Genomic DNA, 19,394 nt, shown 5'->3' on the forward strand with positions numbered 1-19,394 from the left:
CTGACCCAGAGAGAGAGTGACAGGACAAACACTGATCCCGAGAGATAGTGACAGGACAAGCACTGACCCAGAGAGAGTGACAGGACAAATACAGACCCAGAGAGAGAGTGACAGGACAGGCACTGACCCAGAGAGAGAGTGTGACAGGACAAGCACTACCCAGAGAGAGTGAGAGTGTGACAGGATAAACACTGACCCAGAGAGAGAGAGTGACAGGACAAACATTGACCCAGAGAGAGAGAGAGAGACAGCACAACCACTGACCCAGAGAGAGAGTGACAGGACAAGCACTGACACAGAGAGAGAGAGAGAGAGAGAGAGAGAGAGGAAGAGAGAGAGACAGGACAAGCACTGACCCAGGGAGTGAGAGAGTGACAGGACAAACACTGACTCAGAGAGAGAGAGACAGGACAAACAGTGACCCAGAGGGAGAGAGACAGGACAAACACTGACCCAGAGAGAGAGTGACAGGACAAGAACTGACCCAGAGAGAGAGAGTGACAGGACAAACACTGACCCAGAGAGAGAGAGAGAGAGAGAGAGAGAGAGAGAGTGACAGGACAAACACTGACCCAGAGAGAGAGAGAGTGACAGGACAAACACTGACTCAGTGAGAGAGTGACAGGACAAACACTGACCCAGAGAGTAAGTGACATGACAAACACTGACCCAGAGAGAGAGAGTGACAGGACAAGCACTGACCCAGAGAGAGAGACTGACAGGACAAGCACTGACCCCGAGAGAGAGAGAGAGTGACAGGCCAAGCACTGACCCAGAGAGAGAGAGGGAGACAGGACAAACACTGACGCAGAGAAAGAGTGAGTGACAGGACGAACACTGACGCAGAGAGTGAGAGAGACAGGATAAACGCTGACCAGAGAGAGAGAGAGAGAGAGAGAAACAGGACAAGCACTGACCCAGAGAGAGAGAGAGAGAGAGAGAGAGGCAGGATCAGCACTGACCCAGAGAGAGAGTGACAGGACAAACACTGACCCAGAAAGAGAGAGAGACAGGACAAACACTGACCCACAGAGAGAGAGTGACAGGACAAGAACTGACCCAGAGGGACAGAGAGACAGGACAAACACTGACCCAGAGAGAGAGTGACAGGACAAACACTGACCCAGAGAGAGAGAGTGACAGGACAAGAACTGACCCAAAGAGACAGAGAGACAAGACAAACACTAACCCAGAGAGAGAGTGACAAGACAAACACTGACCCAGAGAGTAAGTGACATGACAAACACTGACCCAGAGAGAGAGAGTGACAGGACAAGCACTGACCCAGAGAGAGAGTGACAAGACAAACACTGACCCAGAGAGTAAGTGACATGACAAACACTGACCCAGAGAGAGAGTGACAGGACAAGCACTGACCCAGAGAGTAATTGACAGGACAAACACTGACTCAGAGAGAGAGTGACAGGACAAACACTGACCCAGAGAGTAAGTGACATGACAAACACTGACCCAGAGAGAGAGAGTGACAGGACAAGCACTGACCCAGAGAGAGAGACTGACAGGACAAGCACTGACCCCGAGAGAGAGAGAGAGAGTGACAGGACAAACACTGACCCAGAAAGAGAGAGAGACAGGACAAACACTGACCCAGAGAGAGAGAGTGACAGGACAAGAACTGACCCAGAGAGAAGGGTGACAGGACAAGCACTGACCCAGAGAGAGTGACAGGACCAAATCAGACCCAGAGAGAGAGAAACAGGACAAACACTGACCCAGAGAGAGAGAGAGAGAGAGTGACAGGACAAACACTGACCCAGAGTGAGGGAGAGTGACAGGACAAGCAATGACCCAGAGAGAGAGAGAGAGAGAGAGAGACAGGACAAGCACTGACAGAGAGAGAGAGTGACAGGATAAACACTGACCCAGAGAGAGAGAGAGAGAGAGAGAGAGAACAAGCACTGACAGAGAGAGAGAGTAACAGGACAAACACTGACCCAGAGAGAGAGAGGGACAGGACAAGCACTGACCCAGAAAGTGAGAGAGAGAGGACAAACACTGACCCAGAGAGAGAGAGAGAAACAGGACAAACACTGACCCAGAGAGAGAGAGACACACACAGGACAAACACTGACCCAAAGAGAGAGAGTGACAGGACAAACACTGACCCAAAGAGAGAGAGTGACAGGACAAACACTGACCCAGAGAGAGAGTGACAGGACAAACACTGACCCAGAGAGAGGGAGGCCCAGGACAAGCACTGACCCAGAGAGAAGGGTGACAGGACCAGCACTGACCCAGAGAGAGTGACAGGACCAAATCAGACCCAGAGAGAGAGAGAGTGACAGGACAAGCACTGACCCAGGGAGAGAGAGAGTAACAGGACAAACACTGACCCAGAGAGAGAGAGGGACAGGACAAACACTGACCCAGAGAGAGAGAGAGAGAGAGAGAGAGAGTGACAGGACAAGCACTGACCCAGAGAGAGAGAGAGAGTAACAGGACAAACAATGACCCAGAGAGAGAGGGACAGGACAAACACTGACCCAGAGAGAGAGAGAGAGAGAGAGAGTGAGTGACAGGACAAGCACTGTCCCAGAGAGAGAGAGAGACAGGACAAGCACTGACCCAGAGAGAGAGAGAGTAACAGGACAAACACTGACCCAGAGACAGAGAGGGACAGGACAAACACTGACCCAGAGATAGAGAGAGAGTGACAGGACAAGCACTGTCCCAGAGAGAGAGAGAGAGAGACAGGACAAGCACTGACCCAGAGAGAGAGAGAGAGTAACAGGTCAAACACTGACCCAGAGACAGAGAGGGACAGGACAAACACTGACCCAGAGAGAGAGAGAGAGAGAGTGACAGGACAAACACTGACCCAGAGAGAGAGAGAGAGAGAGAGAGAGTGACAGGACAAATACTGACCCAGAGAGCAAGAGGGACAGGACAAACACTGACCCAGAGATAGAGAGAGAGTGACAGGACAAGCACTGTCCCAGAGAGAGAGAGAGAGAGACAGGACAAGCACTGACCCAGAGAGAGAGAGAGAGTAACAGGTCAAACACTGACCCAGAGACAGAGAGGGACAGGACAAACACTGACCCAGAGAGAGAGAGAGAGAGAGTGACAGGACAAACACTGACCCAGAGAGAGGGAGGCCCAGGACAAGCACTGACCCAGAGAGAAGGGTGACAGGACCAGCACTGACCCAGAGAGAGAGAGAGAGAGAGAGAGAGTGACAGGACAAACACTGACCCAGAGTGAGGGAGAGTGACAGGACAAGCACTGACCCAGAGAGAGAGAGTAACAGGACAAACACTGACCCAGAGAGAGAGAGAGAGAGAGATAGGACAAGCACTGACCCAGAGAGAGAGAGAGAGTAACAGGACAAACACTGACCCAGAGAGAGAGAGAGAGAGAGAGAGAGAGTGACAGGACAAGCACTGACCCAGAGAGAGAGAGTAACAGGACAAACACTGACCCAGAGAGAGAGAGAGAGAGAGATAGGACAAGCACTGACCCAGAGAGAGAGAGAGAGTAACAGGACAAACACGGACCCAGAGAGAGAGAGTGATAGGAAAAACACTGACCCAGAGAGAGAGAGTGACAGCTCAAACACTGACCCAGAGAGTGAGAGAGAGAGAGAGAGAGAGAGAAAGAGAGTGTGACAGCACAAACACTGACCCAGAGACAGAGAGACAGAGAGAGAGAGAGAGAGAGAGAGAGAGTGTGACAGGACAAACACTGACCCAGAGAAGGAGAGAGGGACAGGACAAACACTGACCCAGAGAGAGAGAGAGAGAGAGAGAGAGAGAGATAGGACAAGCACTGACCCAGAGAGAGAGAGAGAGTAACAGGACAAACAATGACCCAGAGAGAGAGGGACAGGACAAACACTGACCCAGAGAGAGAGAGAGAGAGAGAGAGTGACAGGACAAGCACTGACCCAGAGAGAGAGAGAGAGAGAGGGACAGGACAAACACTGACCCAGAGAGAGGGAGAGAGAGAGAGAGTGACAGGACAAACACTGACCCAGAGAGAGAGAGGCACAGGACAAGCACTGACCCAGAGAGAAGGGTGACAGGACAAGCACTGACCCAGAGAGAGAGAGAGAGAGAGAGAGAGTGACAGGACAAGCACTGTCCCAGAGAGAGAGACAGGACAGCACTGACCCAGAGAGAGAGAGAGTAACAGGACAAACACTGACCCAGAGAGAGAGAGGGACAGGACAAGCACTGACCCAGAGAGAGAGAGAGAGTGACAGGACAAACACTGACCCAGAGAGAGAGAGGGACAGGACAAACACTGACCCAGAGAGAGGGAGAGAGAGAGAGAGAGACAGCACAAACACTGACACATTGAGAGAGTGAGAGACAGGACAAACACTGACCCAGAGAGAGAGAGAGAGAGAGAGACAGACAGACATCACAAACACTGACCCAGAGAGAGTGACAGGACAAACACTGACCCAGAGAGAGAGAGAGCGACAGGACAAGCACTGACCCAGAGAGAGAGGGACAGGACAAACACTGACCCAGAGAGAGAGAGTGACAGGACAAGCACTGTCCCAGAGAGAGAGAGAGGGACAGGACAAGCACTGACCCAGAGAGAGAGAGAGTAACAGGACAAACGCTGACCCAGAGAGAGAGGGACAGGACAAACACTGACCCAGAGAGAGAGAGAGAGAGTGACAGGACAAGCACTGACCCAAAGGGAGAGAGAGGGAGTGAGTGACAGGACAAACACTGACGCAGAGAGAGAGTGACAGGACAAACACTGACCCAGAGAGTGAATAACAGGACAAGCACTGACCCAGAGAGAGAGAGAGAGTGACAGGACAAACACTGACCCAGAGAGAGAGAGGGACAGGACAAGCACTGACCCAGAGAGAAAGACAGCACAAACACTGACACATTGAGAGAGTGAGAGACAGGACAAACACTGACCAAGAGAGAGAGAGAGAGAGAGACAGCACAAACACTGACCCAGAGAGAGAGAGAGCGACAGGACAAGCACTGACCCAGAGAGAGAGGGACAGGACAAACACTGACCCAGAGAGAGAGAGAGAGAGTGACAGGACAAGCACTGTCCGAGAGAGAGAGAGAGAGAGAGACAGGACAAGCACTGTCCCAGAGAGAGAGAGAGAGACAGGACAAGCACTGACCCAGAGAGAGGGAGAGAGAGAGAGAGAGAGAGAGAGAGACAGGACAAGCACTGACCCAGAGAGAGAGAGAGTAACAGGACAAACAATGACCCAGAGAGAGAGGGACAGGACATACACTGACCCAGAGAGAGAGAGAGAGTGACAGGACAAGCACTGTCCCAGAGAGAGAGACAGGACAGCACTGACCCAGAGAGAGAGAGAGTAACAGGACAAACACTGACCCAGAGAGAGAGAGGGACAGGAGAAGCACTGACCCAGAGAGAGAGAGAGAGTGACAGGACAAACACTGACCCAGAGAGAGAGAGGGACAGGACAAACACTGACCCAGAGAGAGGGAGAGAGAGAGAGAGAGTGACAGGACAAACACTGACCCAGAGAAGGAGAGAGGGACAGGACAAACACTGACCCAGAGAGAGAGAGAGAGAGAGAGAGAGAGATAGGACAAGCACTGACCCAGAGAGAGAGAGAGAGTAACAGGACAAACAATGACCCAGAGAGAGAGGGACAGGACAAACACTGACCCAGAGAGAGAGAGAGAGAGAGAGTGACAGGACAAGCACTGACCCAGAGAGAGAGAGAGAGAGAGACAGGACAAGCACTGACCCAGAGAGAGAGATGGACAGGACAAACACTGACCCAGAGAGAGGGAGAGAGAGAGTGACAGGACAAACACTGACCCAGAGAGAGAGAGGCACAGGACAAGCACTGACCCAGAGAGAAGGGTGACAGGACAAGCACTGACCCAGAGAGAGTGACGGGACCAAATCAGACCCAGAGAGAGAGAAACAGGACAAACACTGACCCAGAGAGAGAGAGAGAGAGAGAGAGTGACAGGACAAACACTGACCCAGAGTGAGGGAGAGTGACAGGACAAGCACTGACCCAGAGAGAGAGAGAGAGAGACAGGACAAGCACTGACCCAGAGAGAGAGAGAGAGAGACAGGACAAGCACTGACCCAGAGAGAGAGAGGGACAGGACAAGCACTGACCCAGAAAGTGAGAGAGAGAGGTCAAACACTGACCCAGAGAGAGAGAGAGAAACAGGACAAACACTGACCCAGAGAGAGAGAGATTGTGACAGGACAAACACTGACCCAGAGAGAGAGAGTGAGACAGAGTGACAGGACAAACACGGACACAGAGAGAGAGAGTGATAGGAAAAACACTGACCCAGAGAGAGAGAGTGACAGCTCAAACACTGACCAAGAGAGAGAGAGAACGAGAGAAAGAGAGTGTGACAGGACAAACACTGACCCAGAGAGGGAGAGAGTGACAGGACAAACACTGACCCAGAGCGAAGAGACAGGACAAACACTGACCCAGAGAGAAATTGACAGGACAAGCACTGACCCAGAGAGAGAGTGACAGGACAAACACTGACCCAGAGAGTTAGTGACATGACAAACACTGACCCTGAGAGAGAGAGTGACAGTGCAAGCACTGACCCAGAAAGAGAGTGACAGGACAAACACTGACCCAGAGAAAGAGAGAGAGACAGGACAAACACTGACCCAGAGAGAGAGAGACAGGACCAGCACTGACCCAGAGAGAGAGAGTGACAGGACAAACACTGACACAGCGAGAGAGAGAGTGACAGGACAAACACTGACCCAGAGGGAGAGAGAGAGAGTGAGTGACTGGACAAGCACTGACCCAAAGAGAGAGTGACAGAACAAACATTGACCCAGAGAGTGAATAACAGGACAAACACTGACCCAGAGTGAGAGTGACAGGACAAACACTGACCCAGAGAGAGAGAGTGACAGGACAAACACTGACCCAGAGAGAGAGAGAGAGAGAGACAGGACAAACACTGACCCAGCGAGAGAGTGAGTGACAGGACAAGCACTGACCCAAAGGGAGAGAGAGAGAGTGAGTGACTGGACAAGCACTGACCCAAAGAGAGAGTGACAGAACAAACATTGACCCAGAGAGTGAATAACAGGACAAACACTGACCCAGAGTGAGAGTGACAGGACAAACACTGACCCAGAGAGAGAGAGTGACAGGACAAACACTGACCCAGAGAGAGAGAGAGAGAGAGAGACAGGACAAACACTGACCCAGCGAGAGAGAGAGTGACAGGACAAGCACTGACCCAAAGGGAGAGAGAGAGAGTGAGTGACAGGACAAGCACTGACCCAAAGGGAGAGAGAGAGAGTGAGTGACAGGACAAGCACTGACCCAGAGAGTGAATCACAGGACAAACACTGACACATTGAGAGAGTGAGAGACAGGACAAACACTGACCCAGAGAGAGTGACAGGACAAACACTGACCCAGAGAGAGAGAGAGAGTGACAGGACAAACACTGACCCAGAGAGAGTGACAGGACAAATACTGACCCAGAGAGTGAGTGACAGGGCAAACACTGACCCAGAGAGAGTGACAGGACAAATACTGACCCAGAGAGAGAGAGAGAGTGACAGGACAAACACTGTCCCAGAGAGAGAGAGCGACAGGACAAGCACTGACTCAGAGAGAGAGAGTGACAGGACAAACATTGACTCAGAGCTGGAGCAACAGGACAAGCGCAGACCCAGAGAAAGAGAGGGAGAGCGGGTGACAGGAAAGTACTGACCCAGAGAGAGAGTGAAAGGACAAACACTGACCCAGAGAGAGTGACAGGACACGTATTGACCCAGAGAGAGAGTGATAGGACAAACACTGACCCAGAGTGTGTGACAGGACAAGTACTGATCAGAGACAATAACATAAAAAGCACTGTCTTTTATTTAAAACGTGAGGGAAACAAAATAAGCAGGTAACTGTAGGCTAGTTAGTTTAACATTGAAAAGATTTTCGAGTCTGTTATAAAGGATGCAATAGCAGAGCATTTAGAAATACATCATGTGTTCAAGCAAAGTCAGCCTGGCTTCACATAGGGGAAATCATACCTTAAAAACCTACCAGAATTCTTTGAGGTGGTAACCAGCATGATAGATAAAGGCGAATAAGACCATAGACCATAAGACAAAAGATGGAAGTAAGGCCATTCGGCCCATCGATCCACTGTGCCATTTAATCATGGCTGATGGGCATTTCAATTCCACTTACCCGCACTCTCCCTGTAGCCCTTAATTCCTTGTGAGATCAAAAATTTATCAATCTCTGCCTTGAAGACATTTAATGTCCCAGCCTCCACTGCACTTCGTGGCGATGAATTCCACAGGCCCACCACTCTCTGGCTGAAGAAATGTCTCCGCATTTCCATTCTAAATTGACCCCCTCTAATTCTAAAGCTGTGCCCATGGGTCCTAGTCTCCCTGCCTAACGGAAACAATTTCCTAGCATCCACCGTCTCCAAGCCATGCAATTATCTTATAAGTTTCTATTAGATCTCCCCTCAACCTTCTAAACTCTAATGAATACAATCCCAGGATCCTCAGCCATTCTTTTTTAGATTAGATTACTTACAGTGTGGAAACAGGCCCTTCGGCCCAATAAGTCCACACCGCCCCGCCGAAGCGCAACCCACCCAGACCCCTACATCTACCCCTTACCTAACACTACGGGCAATTTAGCATGGCCAATTCACCTGACCTGCACATCTTTGGACTGTGGGAGGAAACCGGAGCACCCGGAGGAAACCCACGCAGACACGGGGAGAATGTGCAAACTCCACACAGAGAGTCGCCTGAGGCAGGAATTGAACCCGGGTCTCTGGCGCTGTGAGGCAGCAGTGCTAACCACTGTGCCACCATGCCGCCCATTCGTTGTATGTTAGGTTGGCCATTCCAGGGATCATCCGTGTGAATCTCTGCTGGACATGCTCCAGTGCCAGTATGTCCCTCCTGAGGTGTGGGGACCAAACTTGGACACAGTATTCTAAATGGGGCCCAACTAGAGCTTTATTAAGTCTCAGTAGCACATCGCTGCTTTTATATTCCAACCCTCTTGAGATAAATTACAACATTACATTTGCTTTCTTAATCACGGACTCAACCTGCAAGTCAACCTTCAGGGAATCCTGGACTAGCGCTCTCAGATCCCTTTGTACTTTGGCTTTAGGAATTTCCTCACCATTTAGAAAATAGTCCGTGCCTGTATTTTTTTTTCCAAAGTGTAAGACCTCGCATTTGCTCACGTTGAACTTCATCAGCCATTTCCTGGACCATTCTCCTAAACTGTCTAAATCTTTCTGCAGCCTCCCCATCTCTTTAGTACTTACCTGCCTCTTCATATCATTGGTGAACTTCGCCAGAATGCCCCCCGTCCCTTTATCCAGGTCACTAACATATAAAGTGAACAGCTGTGGCCCCAACACTGAACTCTGCGGGACCCCACTTGTCACCGGCTGCCATTCCGAAAAAGAACCTTTTATCCCAACTCTCTGCCTTCTGTCAGACAGCCAATCCTCAATCCATGCCAATAAGGGGATGTAATATATTTGGATTTTCAGAAAATATTTGATGAGTTCCACACATTAGGTTATTTAATTAGACAAGAACCTCTGGTGTTAAAGTTTGTCTATTAACATAGAGGATTGCTTAACTGATTTATTGATTTGATTTATTGTCACAGTAGAAGATAAGAAGGATAGGAGAGACCAGTGCTGCAACCTCAGCCACTTATTATCTATATGTATGACTTAGATGAAGAGATGACAACTAATGTATCAAAACCAAAGAGTCATGAAATTGACTGGTCAGCTACGTTAATGCTTACAGCTAGATCCACTATAATCACCTAATCCCAGAGAGTGACTGGACCTGAGCAGGTACCTACACTGGCTGATGACTATGGGTTAAATTCACAAGACCCTGCATTACAAGGAACCCTTCCCTAGTCATCCCAACCAACTGAAAAGGATCAAGTTGGAGAGAGTGATATGAACTGAGCACCCATGGTACAAAATGCTGGGAGCCTTTTCAGGACAGAAAAGTTAATGCTGGGATGAAATGGAGGCCAAGAAACTTAACTACCTCAGACATTTCCAGGACAACGGCTGGAAAACCCTGGGAAAAAAAATCAATGAGATTTTTCAGGGCACTTACATCCAGTGCAGGTAATGGAAGTCATTCTGGGAGTCACAGCTATGATTGCAGCTATGAAGTCCTGTAAGGGTGTTCCCGAGAGGACAGATAAAGCAAAACAAATCCCTGAAAGTTACCAGGATTTTTGTATTCAACAGAAGAGTGGTCCTCAGTTCTCCAGGGTGAGGTGAGCAAGCCAGCAGTGATACTACATCTGTGGATTAGTGTCAAAGTTGAGAGATTTTGATGAGAATTGCTGTCCCACCGTTTAGTCAAGACTTGACCTCCTCCAGTGGTCCCCAGCATCACAGATGTCATAAAACCATAGCATCATACAGTATAGAAGAGGCCTTTCAGCATATCGAGTCTGCACCCAAGCCTACTTCACCTCCTCTAAATCTACACCAGAACTTGGTCCATAGCCTTGAATGTTATGACATTTCATGTGCTCATAGAAGTATGTTCTAAATTTTGTGATGTTTCCTTTTTCCCCAAGGTTAAAAATCACACAACACCAGATTATAGTCCAACAGGTTTAATTAGAATCACACTAGCTTTCGGAGCGTCGCTCCTTCATCAGGTGATAGTGGAGGGCTCAATTCTAACACACAGAATTTATAGCAAAAATTTACAGTGTGATGTAACTGACATTATACATTGAAAAATTGATTGCCTGTTAAGTCTTTCACCTGTTTGAATACCATGAGTTTCACTTCTTTCACGTGTAAATCACAAAACCTTTTTTTAAAACGTTGCATTCTCAGGTTAACGGTTAACAATGGTGATAGCTAGACAATCTGTTGAAGGTGTTAGCCCCTTGTGTTCTTGTCTATGCCATGATGTTTAAATTGATTCTAATCTAAAAAGTGAGATAACAGAGTTTTACATGAATTCATGCAGTTTTTGAGGAAAGTACAATGTAACCCTGCAAGTACAAATTCACCCCACAAAATATATGTGTGCATGTGGGTCTTTGTCTGTGTGCGTGTGTCTGTCTGGGTTGGGGGTTGTGAGTGTGAGAAAGTGCATGTGTGTGTGTGTAGTGAGTGTAGAGTGTCTTAACTCTGTGAGGGGGTGCATGTGTGAGTGTGGGAGTGTGAATGTCTGTAAGGGTGTGTGTGGGTGTCTGTGTACGCATCTGTGTATGTGTGTGTATAGGAGTGCCTGTGTGTGTGTGTAGGAGTGCCTGTGTGTGTGTGTGTGTGTGTGTGTGTGTGTGTGTGTGTAGGAGTGTCTGTGTGTGTGTATAATACAATGGTGGTCAACTGTAGTGTGACATGAACCCAAGATCCTGGTTGAGGCCCTCCCTATGGGTACCGAACTTAGCTATCAGCCTCTGCTTGGCCACTTTTCACTGCTGCCTGTCCCAAAGTCCACCTTGGAAGATGGTCACCCAAAGGTTCGAGGTTGAATGTCCTGGATCACTGAAGTGTTCCCCAACCAGGAGGGAATCCTCCTGTCTGTTGATTGTTGTGCGGTGCCCATTTATCCGTTGTTGTAGCCTTTGCTCGGTTTCATCAATGTACCATGCCTCCGGGCATCCTCACCTGCAATGTATAAGATAGACAACGTTGGCTGAGTCACATGAGTACCTGCCATGTACAAGGTGGGAGGTATCCCCACACATAGATACCACCATTATGTCCACACTCAGACACATCTTGCAGCGTCTATCGTGACAGGGTTGTATGGAGTTGTCCTGAGAGCCAGGCAGCTTGCTACAAACAATGATCTGTTTGAGATTTGGTGGTTGTTTAAAGGCAAGTAGTGGGGAAGGTTTTGGTGAGGTTCTCATCCTCATTGATAATGTGCTGCAGGTCACAAAGAACATGGCGTAATTTTTCAGCTCCTGAGAAATACTGAACAATGAAGGGTACCCTGTCGGTTGCAGCACGTGTCTGTCTCCTGAGGTGGTCATTACGGTTCCTTGCTGTGGCGCGTCAGAACTGGCGGTTGATGAGTTGGGCATTGTACCCCGTTCTTGTGAGGGCATCCCTGAGTACTTCCAGGTGTCCGTCACATTCCTCCTCATCTGAACAATGTTGGCATATTGGGAACCGGGAACATTCCTCATCACAATGGACGTTTCCGCACTCTACACCAGCATCCCCCACAAGGATGGCATCACAGCAACAGCCTCAGTACTCAACACCAACAACTGCCAATCTCCAAACACCATCCTACAACTCATCCACTTTATCCTCGATCATAACGTCTTCACCTTTGACAACCAGTTCTTCGTCCAGACACACGGAACAGCCATGGGGACCACATTTGCACCCCTTATCTCTATTTGCTCAAGCTATCTCATGTCCCCTTTTTGCCCTCCTGATTTCCCTCTTAAGTATACTCCAATGCTTTTATATTCTTCTAAGGATTCAATCGATGTCTGCTGTCTATACTGACATATGCTTCTTTCTTTTTCTTAACTAAAACCTCAATTTCTCCAGTCATCCAGCATTCTCTACACCTACCAGCCTTGCCTTTCACTCTAATAGGGATGTAATGTCTCTGGACTCTTGTTATCTCATTTCCGAAGGCTTCCCATTTTCCAGCCATCTCTTTACCTGTGAACATCCACCCATATGCAACTTTTGACAGTTCTTGCCTAATCCTGTTAAAATTGGCCTTCCTCCAAATTAGAACTTTAACTTTTAGATCCAGTCTATCATTTTCCATCACTAATTTAAACTAATAGAATTATGGTCACTGGCCCCAAAGTGCTCCCCCACAGATGCCTCAGTCACCTGCCCTGCCTTATTTCCCAAGAGTAGGTCAAGTTTTGCACCTTCTCTAGTAGGTACATCCACATACTGAATCAGAAACTTTTCTTGTACAATCTTAACAAATTCCTCTCCATCTAAACCCTTAACACTATGGCAGTCCCAGTCTATATTTGGAAAGTTAAAATTCCCTCCCACAGGTGGAGTTGTGGACAGTGAGGAGGGCTGTTGTCGGCTGCAGAGGGACTTAGATATGATGCAGAGCTGGGCTGAGGAGTGGCAGATGGAGTTCAACCCTGCCAAGTGTGAAGTTGTCCATTTTGGAAGAACAAATAAGAATGCGGAATACAGGGTTAATGGTAGGGTTCTTGGTCAGGTGGAGGAACAGAGGGATCTTGGGGTCTATGTACATAGATCTTTGAAGGTTGCCACTCAGGTGGATAGAGTTTGTAAGAAGGCCTATGGAGTATTATCGTTCATTAGCAGAGGGATTGAATTCAAGAGTCGTGAGGTGATGTTGCAGCTGTACAGGACTTTGGTTAGGCCACATTTGGAGTACTGTGTGCAGTTCTGGTCGCCTCACTTTAGGAAAGATGTGGAAGCTTTGGAGAGGGTGCAGAGAAGATTTACCAGGATGTTGCCTGGAATGGAGAGTAGGTCATACGAGGATAGGTTGAGAGTTCTCGGCCTTTTCTCGTTGGAACGGCGAAGGATGAGGGGTGACTTGATAGAGGTTTATAAGATGATCAGAGGAATAGATAGAGTAGACAGTCAGAAACTTTTTCCCCGGGTACAACAGAGTGTTACAAGGGGACATAAATTTAAGGTGAAGGGTGGAAGGTATAGGGGAGATGTCAGGGGTGGGTTCTTCACCCAGAGAGTGGTGGGGGCATGGAATGCGCTGCCCGTGGGAGTGGTAGAGTCAGATTCATTGGCGACCTTTAAGCGGCATTTGGATAGGTACATGGATGGGTGCTTAATCTAGGATAGAAGTTCGGCACAACATCGTGGGCCGAAGGGCCTGTTCTGTGCTGTATTGTTCTATGTTCTATGTTCTAACCACTCTTTATTTTTACATACAACTGAGATCACTTCACAATTTCCCACTCTCTGTTGGGGATCAATAATACAATCCCAATAAGGGGATCATCCCTTTCTTATTTCTCAGTTCCATCCCAATAACTTCCCTGGATGTATTTCCAGGAATATCCTCCCTTAGTACAGATGTAACGTTATCCTTATCAAAAGTGTCACTCCCCTTTCTTTCTTGTCCCCCTCTCTACCCTTCCTGTGGCATTTATATCCTGGAACAATAAGCTGTCCATTCCTGAGCCTTGTCTCTGTAATTGCTGTGGTATCCCGGTCTCCTATTCCTAACCATGCCCCGAGTTTATCTCCCTTCCCTGTTAGGCCTCCAATGTTCAGAGATACTTGAACTCACACAGCAAAGGCAGTAACCATGCAGATTCACTGCCGTGTTTGACAGCAGTGTAGGTTTCTTTCTCTGGCCATGTGGTCTTTGCCTTTGACTCTCTTTCTCCTTTTTAAAGTAACATTGTTTTGATCATTTTTACCCCAGTGTTCCAAAACAATGCAACAGCTTATAAGGCACTAATTACTGCTCCTGGAATTCGAGGAAATCACCTCCAATACCTAAAACACCTCAAAAAAAGAACAGCTCTTACAGCCATAATTTTTCCCATCCTCCATGTTGGATTACCCCTCTTCACCTGGGAGTTTAATAATTAATAATATTGGGTATCTGATACGAAACTGTAATAACTTGGAGCACAGGTCATAAAATAGCATGTTGAAAGGATTGTACATTTTTTCCACAATACTATACACATACAGCTGGAGTTGGGTCGAACCAAATGGAACTGAATCATTAATAATGTCATTTCAAATGGGATCCAGTAATGATGTTGGTTCAGCTTCAGTTTGATGGGAATAGGAGAGTGCAGGAGATGGAACCCAGTGAAATAAAGTGAGACAATGAAGTCAGATCAGAGCAGGCGCAAAAGGGAACTCGGATGAAGTTTGGCCCAGTGGGCTTAGCAGAGGATGGAAAGTGACAGAAGCAGGTCAACGGTTGGCCCAACTTTGATGACAAAGAAATCCTTGAGCTACTTTTAACACTGAACATTGAAGTCCCCACCCAAAGTACATTTGGTGTCCTTATTACACTTACTTCTTTCAAGTAATGCTCAACGTGCAGGGGTACTAATTCTTCAGATGAAGGAATGCAGTAGGTGGTTATCAGAAACATTTTATGTGTAAAAAGAGATAATATTAACCTTCAGAATAATCAAATTATTGTGTATGTTGACCACACAACCACTAGATGGCACAAGAGCTGCAAAAGTAGTGTCATTGCCTTAAACTTCATTCTCCATGACGTCTCAGGCAACTGCCGGCAACAAACAAGGCACTGTTCAATCATAAAGAGAAAAGTAAATAAACCTTGCACTGGCAAATTCTGCTCAGCCTTCTTCGCTGCCCCCATCTCCCTGCTTTCTGCTCTGTCTTCCTCACCCTCCGACAGGCTCTCCATGGGTTCAAAGAAATCCTGTTTCCTGCTGCTGGTTGCAGAAAGCTCTCACAACTGTGTTGGGGCTCAGACTAACGCACTATTATGAAGGCGTGTGACTATGAAATCGGGATCGAGCCACGATGATCTTGGTCTGAGACTGCATTGGCATCAATCCGCTGACACCTCAACTAAAGATATGGATAATAAACATACAGACCTGTACATATGAATGATTACTCGATCTCTGTATGTAAAGAAATGGAATGTTTACTTATGTATGGCATGACCAATTGTACAGATCAAAATATTTTATGAATAAAGTATATTTTTGAAATTTAAAAAAAATGGATCTCCCAACCTCTGCCAGAGTCTCCACTGCAGCACTCAGATATTGGTTGACTTCTGCCCGTGCTGCAGGAAAAGCTAAGACAGTGACCTCTAAATGCTGCATAGTTGGTTGCATTTACAAGTACTATTATAAAGTTGACGACCACTCCATTCTGGTTAGGCTTAATGCTCTGAAAAAACACGAAGTCAAGTTGGAGACAGAATGCCGGCCAGATAGGGGTTGTGATTATTGCTTTCTCTGTTCATCCTTCTCTTCCTCAGCTCCTCACCACGTCCCAGTTGACAAGAGCTGTGCCCTCAATATAAGGAGGTGATGCAGGATGCAGTGGGCCCCAACAATGTCCTGGAGAGTTCTGCACAGTTTCTCCAGAGTGTTTTATGCTACGGAGGCATTGTTGAAGCACCCAACATTTTGGGATTTATCAGCATTTCTTGCATCATACATTTTGAGTACTGCACTTCATAAACGCTTGTTGGGACAAAAAAGTTAACCACTGATCTGTCAAAAGATGTTTGTATTGATTTGACTGTGTATTCGGTGAGAAATAAAAGGTCTCGATGATTGGGAATCACATGCAGCATGCATTTAGATATTTTCAGAAATGGAAGGTAAGATCCCGGAACAATTCAGGAAGATTGAATGGATATGTGAATCGGTTAAAATGGTTGAGTCTGTCTGCAGAAACACAATTAACAACTGAGAGAGGAAGAAGACAGTTAAATGGTTACACTGACTCAACAGTTCTAATTCAAAAAGTGTGGTGCTGGAAAAGCACAGCAGGTCAGGCAGCGTCTAAGAAGCAGAAAGGGCTTATGCCCGAAATGTTGACTCTCCAGCTCCTCGGATGCTGCCTGATCTGCTGTGTTTTTCTAGCACCACACTTGTCTCTGACCTCCAGCATCTGCAGTCCTCACTTTCTCCTATATAGTTCAGGTTGTATTATTAAATGATTCCAACTGAGAAGGACAGCATAAATCCACAAAGATTTTTTCAAGCTATGCCATCTATTGTGATCCAGGCAATGGCCACAATTATGGTAATAGTTTGCTGACATGACTGAATAGGCTATTGATATCTTACTAGAAGCTGGTGAAAGCTGGTGTTGATTACTTTAGTGTTATGTCTCCTGATCAGCATGCTTGTATACTTTGAAGAAACATACTTATGATGTTACCAATAAATCATAACATGTGACCTGTGGGTATAAAGGTCTCACTTCATCTTACCCAGGGATCACTTGCTGCTCCATTGCAATCTGTCCTGTGCAGCTTACTAGCTCAACACTAGCCCAGGCACTATGGTCAGAATCTTCCTAGCCCCGAACAACAGGGCATTGATAAAATGATGGCAAGAAGTAGTGATGTTGGCAGTAATGACATTCGAGAGAAAGAAGTCTGATTCCCCAATCAACTATTGAATAATGAGATGGGTATCTCACTAATGAACGGGTGAGAGGCCTATGCATCAAGTTGCATGCTTTTACATGTCATTATTATCTAAAATTTCCTGATTTATTTGCAATTTCAGATTCTCCCGTCCACTTGTTCGAAAGTAGGCGGGTGACAGTTCCCAAATGATGTCAGAGCAGTTATCTGCCAACTCCAGCTCACCATTTACTCTTCTGGGCCTCCATCTTGGTCAGCAGTGAGCACATTCTCACAGCACTCTCCATGGGCCCTGAGTGTCTGTATCCCCTGTCTACAGACAGCTGCCTCACTGCACCCTCATGGCCCGATTCCAATCTACTTACCATACAGTTCTGCACGTAAATGCTGCACCTAGAGCACACTGGCACCTTTCATTGAAATGCTGCTACCAGGAAACTTGACTCACAGGACCAGGCACCCTCATGGATGGATTTCACCAGCTTGTATCTGAGCGATCCTCGCTTGCTGTCTTAGTGCTCCATGGGTTTGCACCTATTTGTACACTCACGGCACCTCTGCTTTGTCTTGCCTATTTGTGCTTTGCCACTCAGCCAGAGATTAATGTCTCATGGTCATCTGTCTTTTTTTGCTGCAGACACAAAGCGAGGCAGCTTTTCATAGTTGTTGGCAATGATCAGACAAGGGAGTGAGCATATTGGTGGCACAGTGATCTGTAAATGTCACAGCATTTCTTGCTGCATACACAACCTGAAAAGGTTGAGAGTAGGGAGGTCCAAAATCACGTTTCAGGGATGCAAATGGCATCGGCCAGCAAGAAATTGGTTTGAAGTGTGTCTACTTCAATGCCAGGAGCATCCAGAACAAGGTGGGTGAACTTGCAGCATGAGTTGGTACCTGGGACTTCGATGTTGTGGCCATTTCGGAGACATGGTTAGAGTAGGGACAGGAATGGTTGTTGTTGGTTCCAGGATTTAGATGTTTCAGTAAGAACAGAGAAGATGGTAAAAGAGGGGGAGGTGTGGCATTGTTGGTCAAGGACAGTATTACAGTTGTAGAAAGGATGTTTGGGAACTCATCAGCTGAGGTAGTATGGGTTGAAGTTAGAATCAGGAAAGGAGAGGTCACCCTGTTGAGAGTTTTCTACAGACCTCCGAATAGTTCCAAAGATGTAGAGGAAAGGATAGAAAGATGATTATCGATAGAAGTGAGAGAGACAGGATAGTTGTCATGGGGGACTTCAACTTTCCAAATATTGACTGGGAACACTATAGTACGAGTACTATAGATGGGTCAGTTTTTGTCCAGTGTGCGCAGGAGGGCTTCCTGACACAGTATGTAGACAGGCCAATAAGGGACGAAGCCACATTAGATTTGGTACTGGGTAATGAGCCCGGCCAGGTGTTAGACTTGGAAGTAGGTGGGCACTTTGGTGATAGCGATCACAATTTGTTATGTTTACTTTAGTGATAGAAAGGGATAGGAATATACCACTGGGCAAGAGCTACAGCTGGGGGAAAAGCAATTACAATGCGATTAGTCAAGATTTAGGAAGCATAGGATGGGGAAGGAAACTGCAGGGGGTGGGCACATTAGAAATGTGGAACTTATTCAAGGAATAGCTACTGTGTGTCCTAGGTAAATATGTACCTGTCAGGCAGGGAGGAAGCTGTAGAGCATGGGAGCCATGGCTTACGAAGGAAGTAGAATCTCTGGTCAAGAGGAAGAAGAAGGCTTATGTTAGGAGGAGATGTGAAGGCTCAGTTAGGGCGCTTGAGGGTTACAAGGTAGCCAGGAAAGACAGAAAGAGAGAGCTCAGAAGAGCCAGGAGGAGACATGAGAAGTTGTTGGCGGATAGGATCAGGGTTAACCCTAAGGCTTTCTATAGGTATGTAAGGAATAAAAGAATGATGAGAGTAAGGTTAGGGCCAATCAAAGATAATAGTGGGAAGTTGTGTGTGGAGTCAGAGGAGATAGGGGAAGCATTAAATGAATATTTTTTGACAGTATTCACTCTAGAAAATGACAATGTTGTCGAGGAGAATACTGAGATACAGGCTACTAGACTAGGTGGGATTGAGGTTCACAAGGAAGAGGTATTAGAAATCCTGCAGAGTGTGAAAATAGATACATCCCCTGGGCTGGATAGGATTTATCCTAGGATCCTCTGGGAAGCCAGGGAGGAGATTGCCGAGCCTTTGGCATTGATCTTTACATCGTCATTGTCTACAGGAATAGTGCCAGAAGACTGGAGGATAGCAAATGTGGTTCCCCTGTTCAAGAAGGGGAGTAGAGACAACCCT

Source organism: Chiloscyllium punctatum, chromosome 1 (assembly GCF_047496795.1).
Source record: "Chiloscyllium punctatum isolate Juve2018m chromosome 1, sChiPun1.3, whole genome shotgun sequence".
In the NCBI taxonomy this organism is placed as follows: Eukaryota; Metazoa; Chordata; class Chondrichthyes; order Orectolobiformes; family Hemiscylliidae; genus Chiloscyllium; species Chiloscyllium punctatum.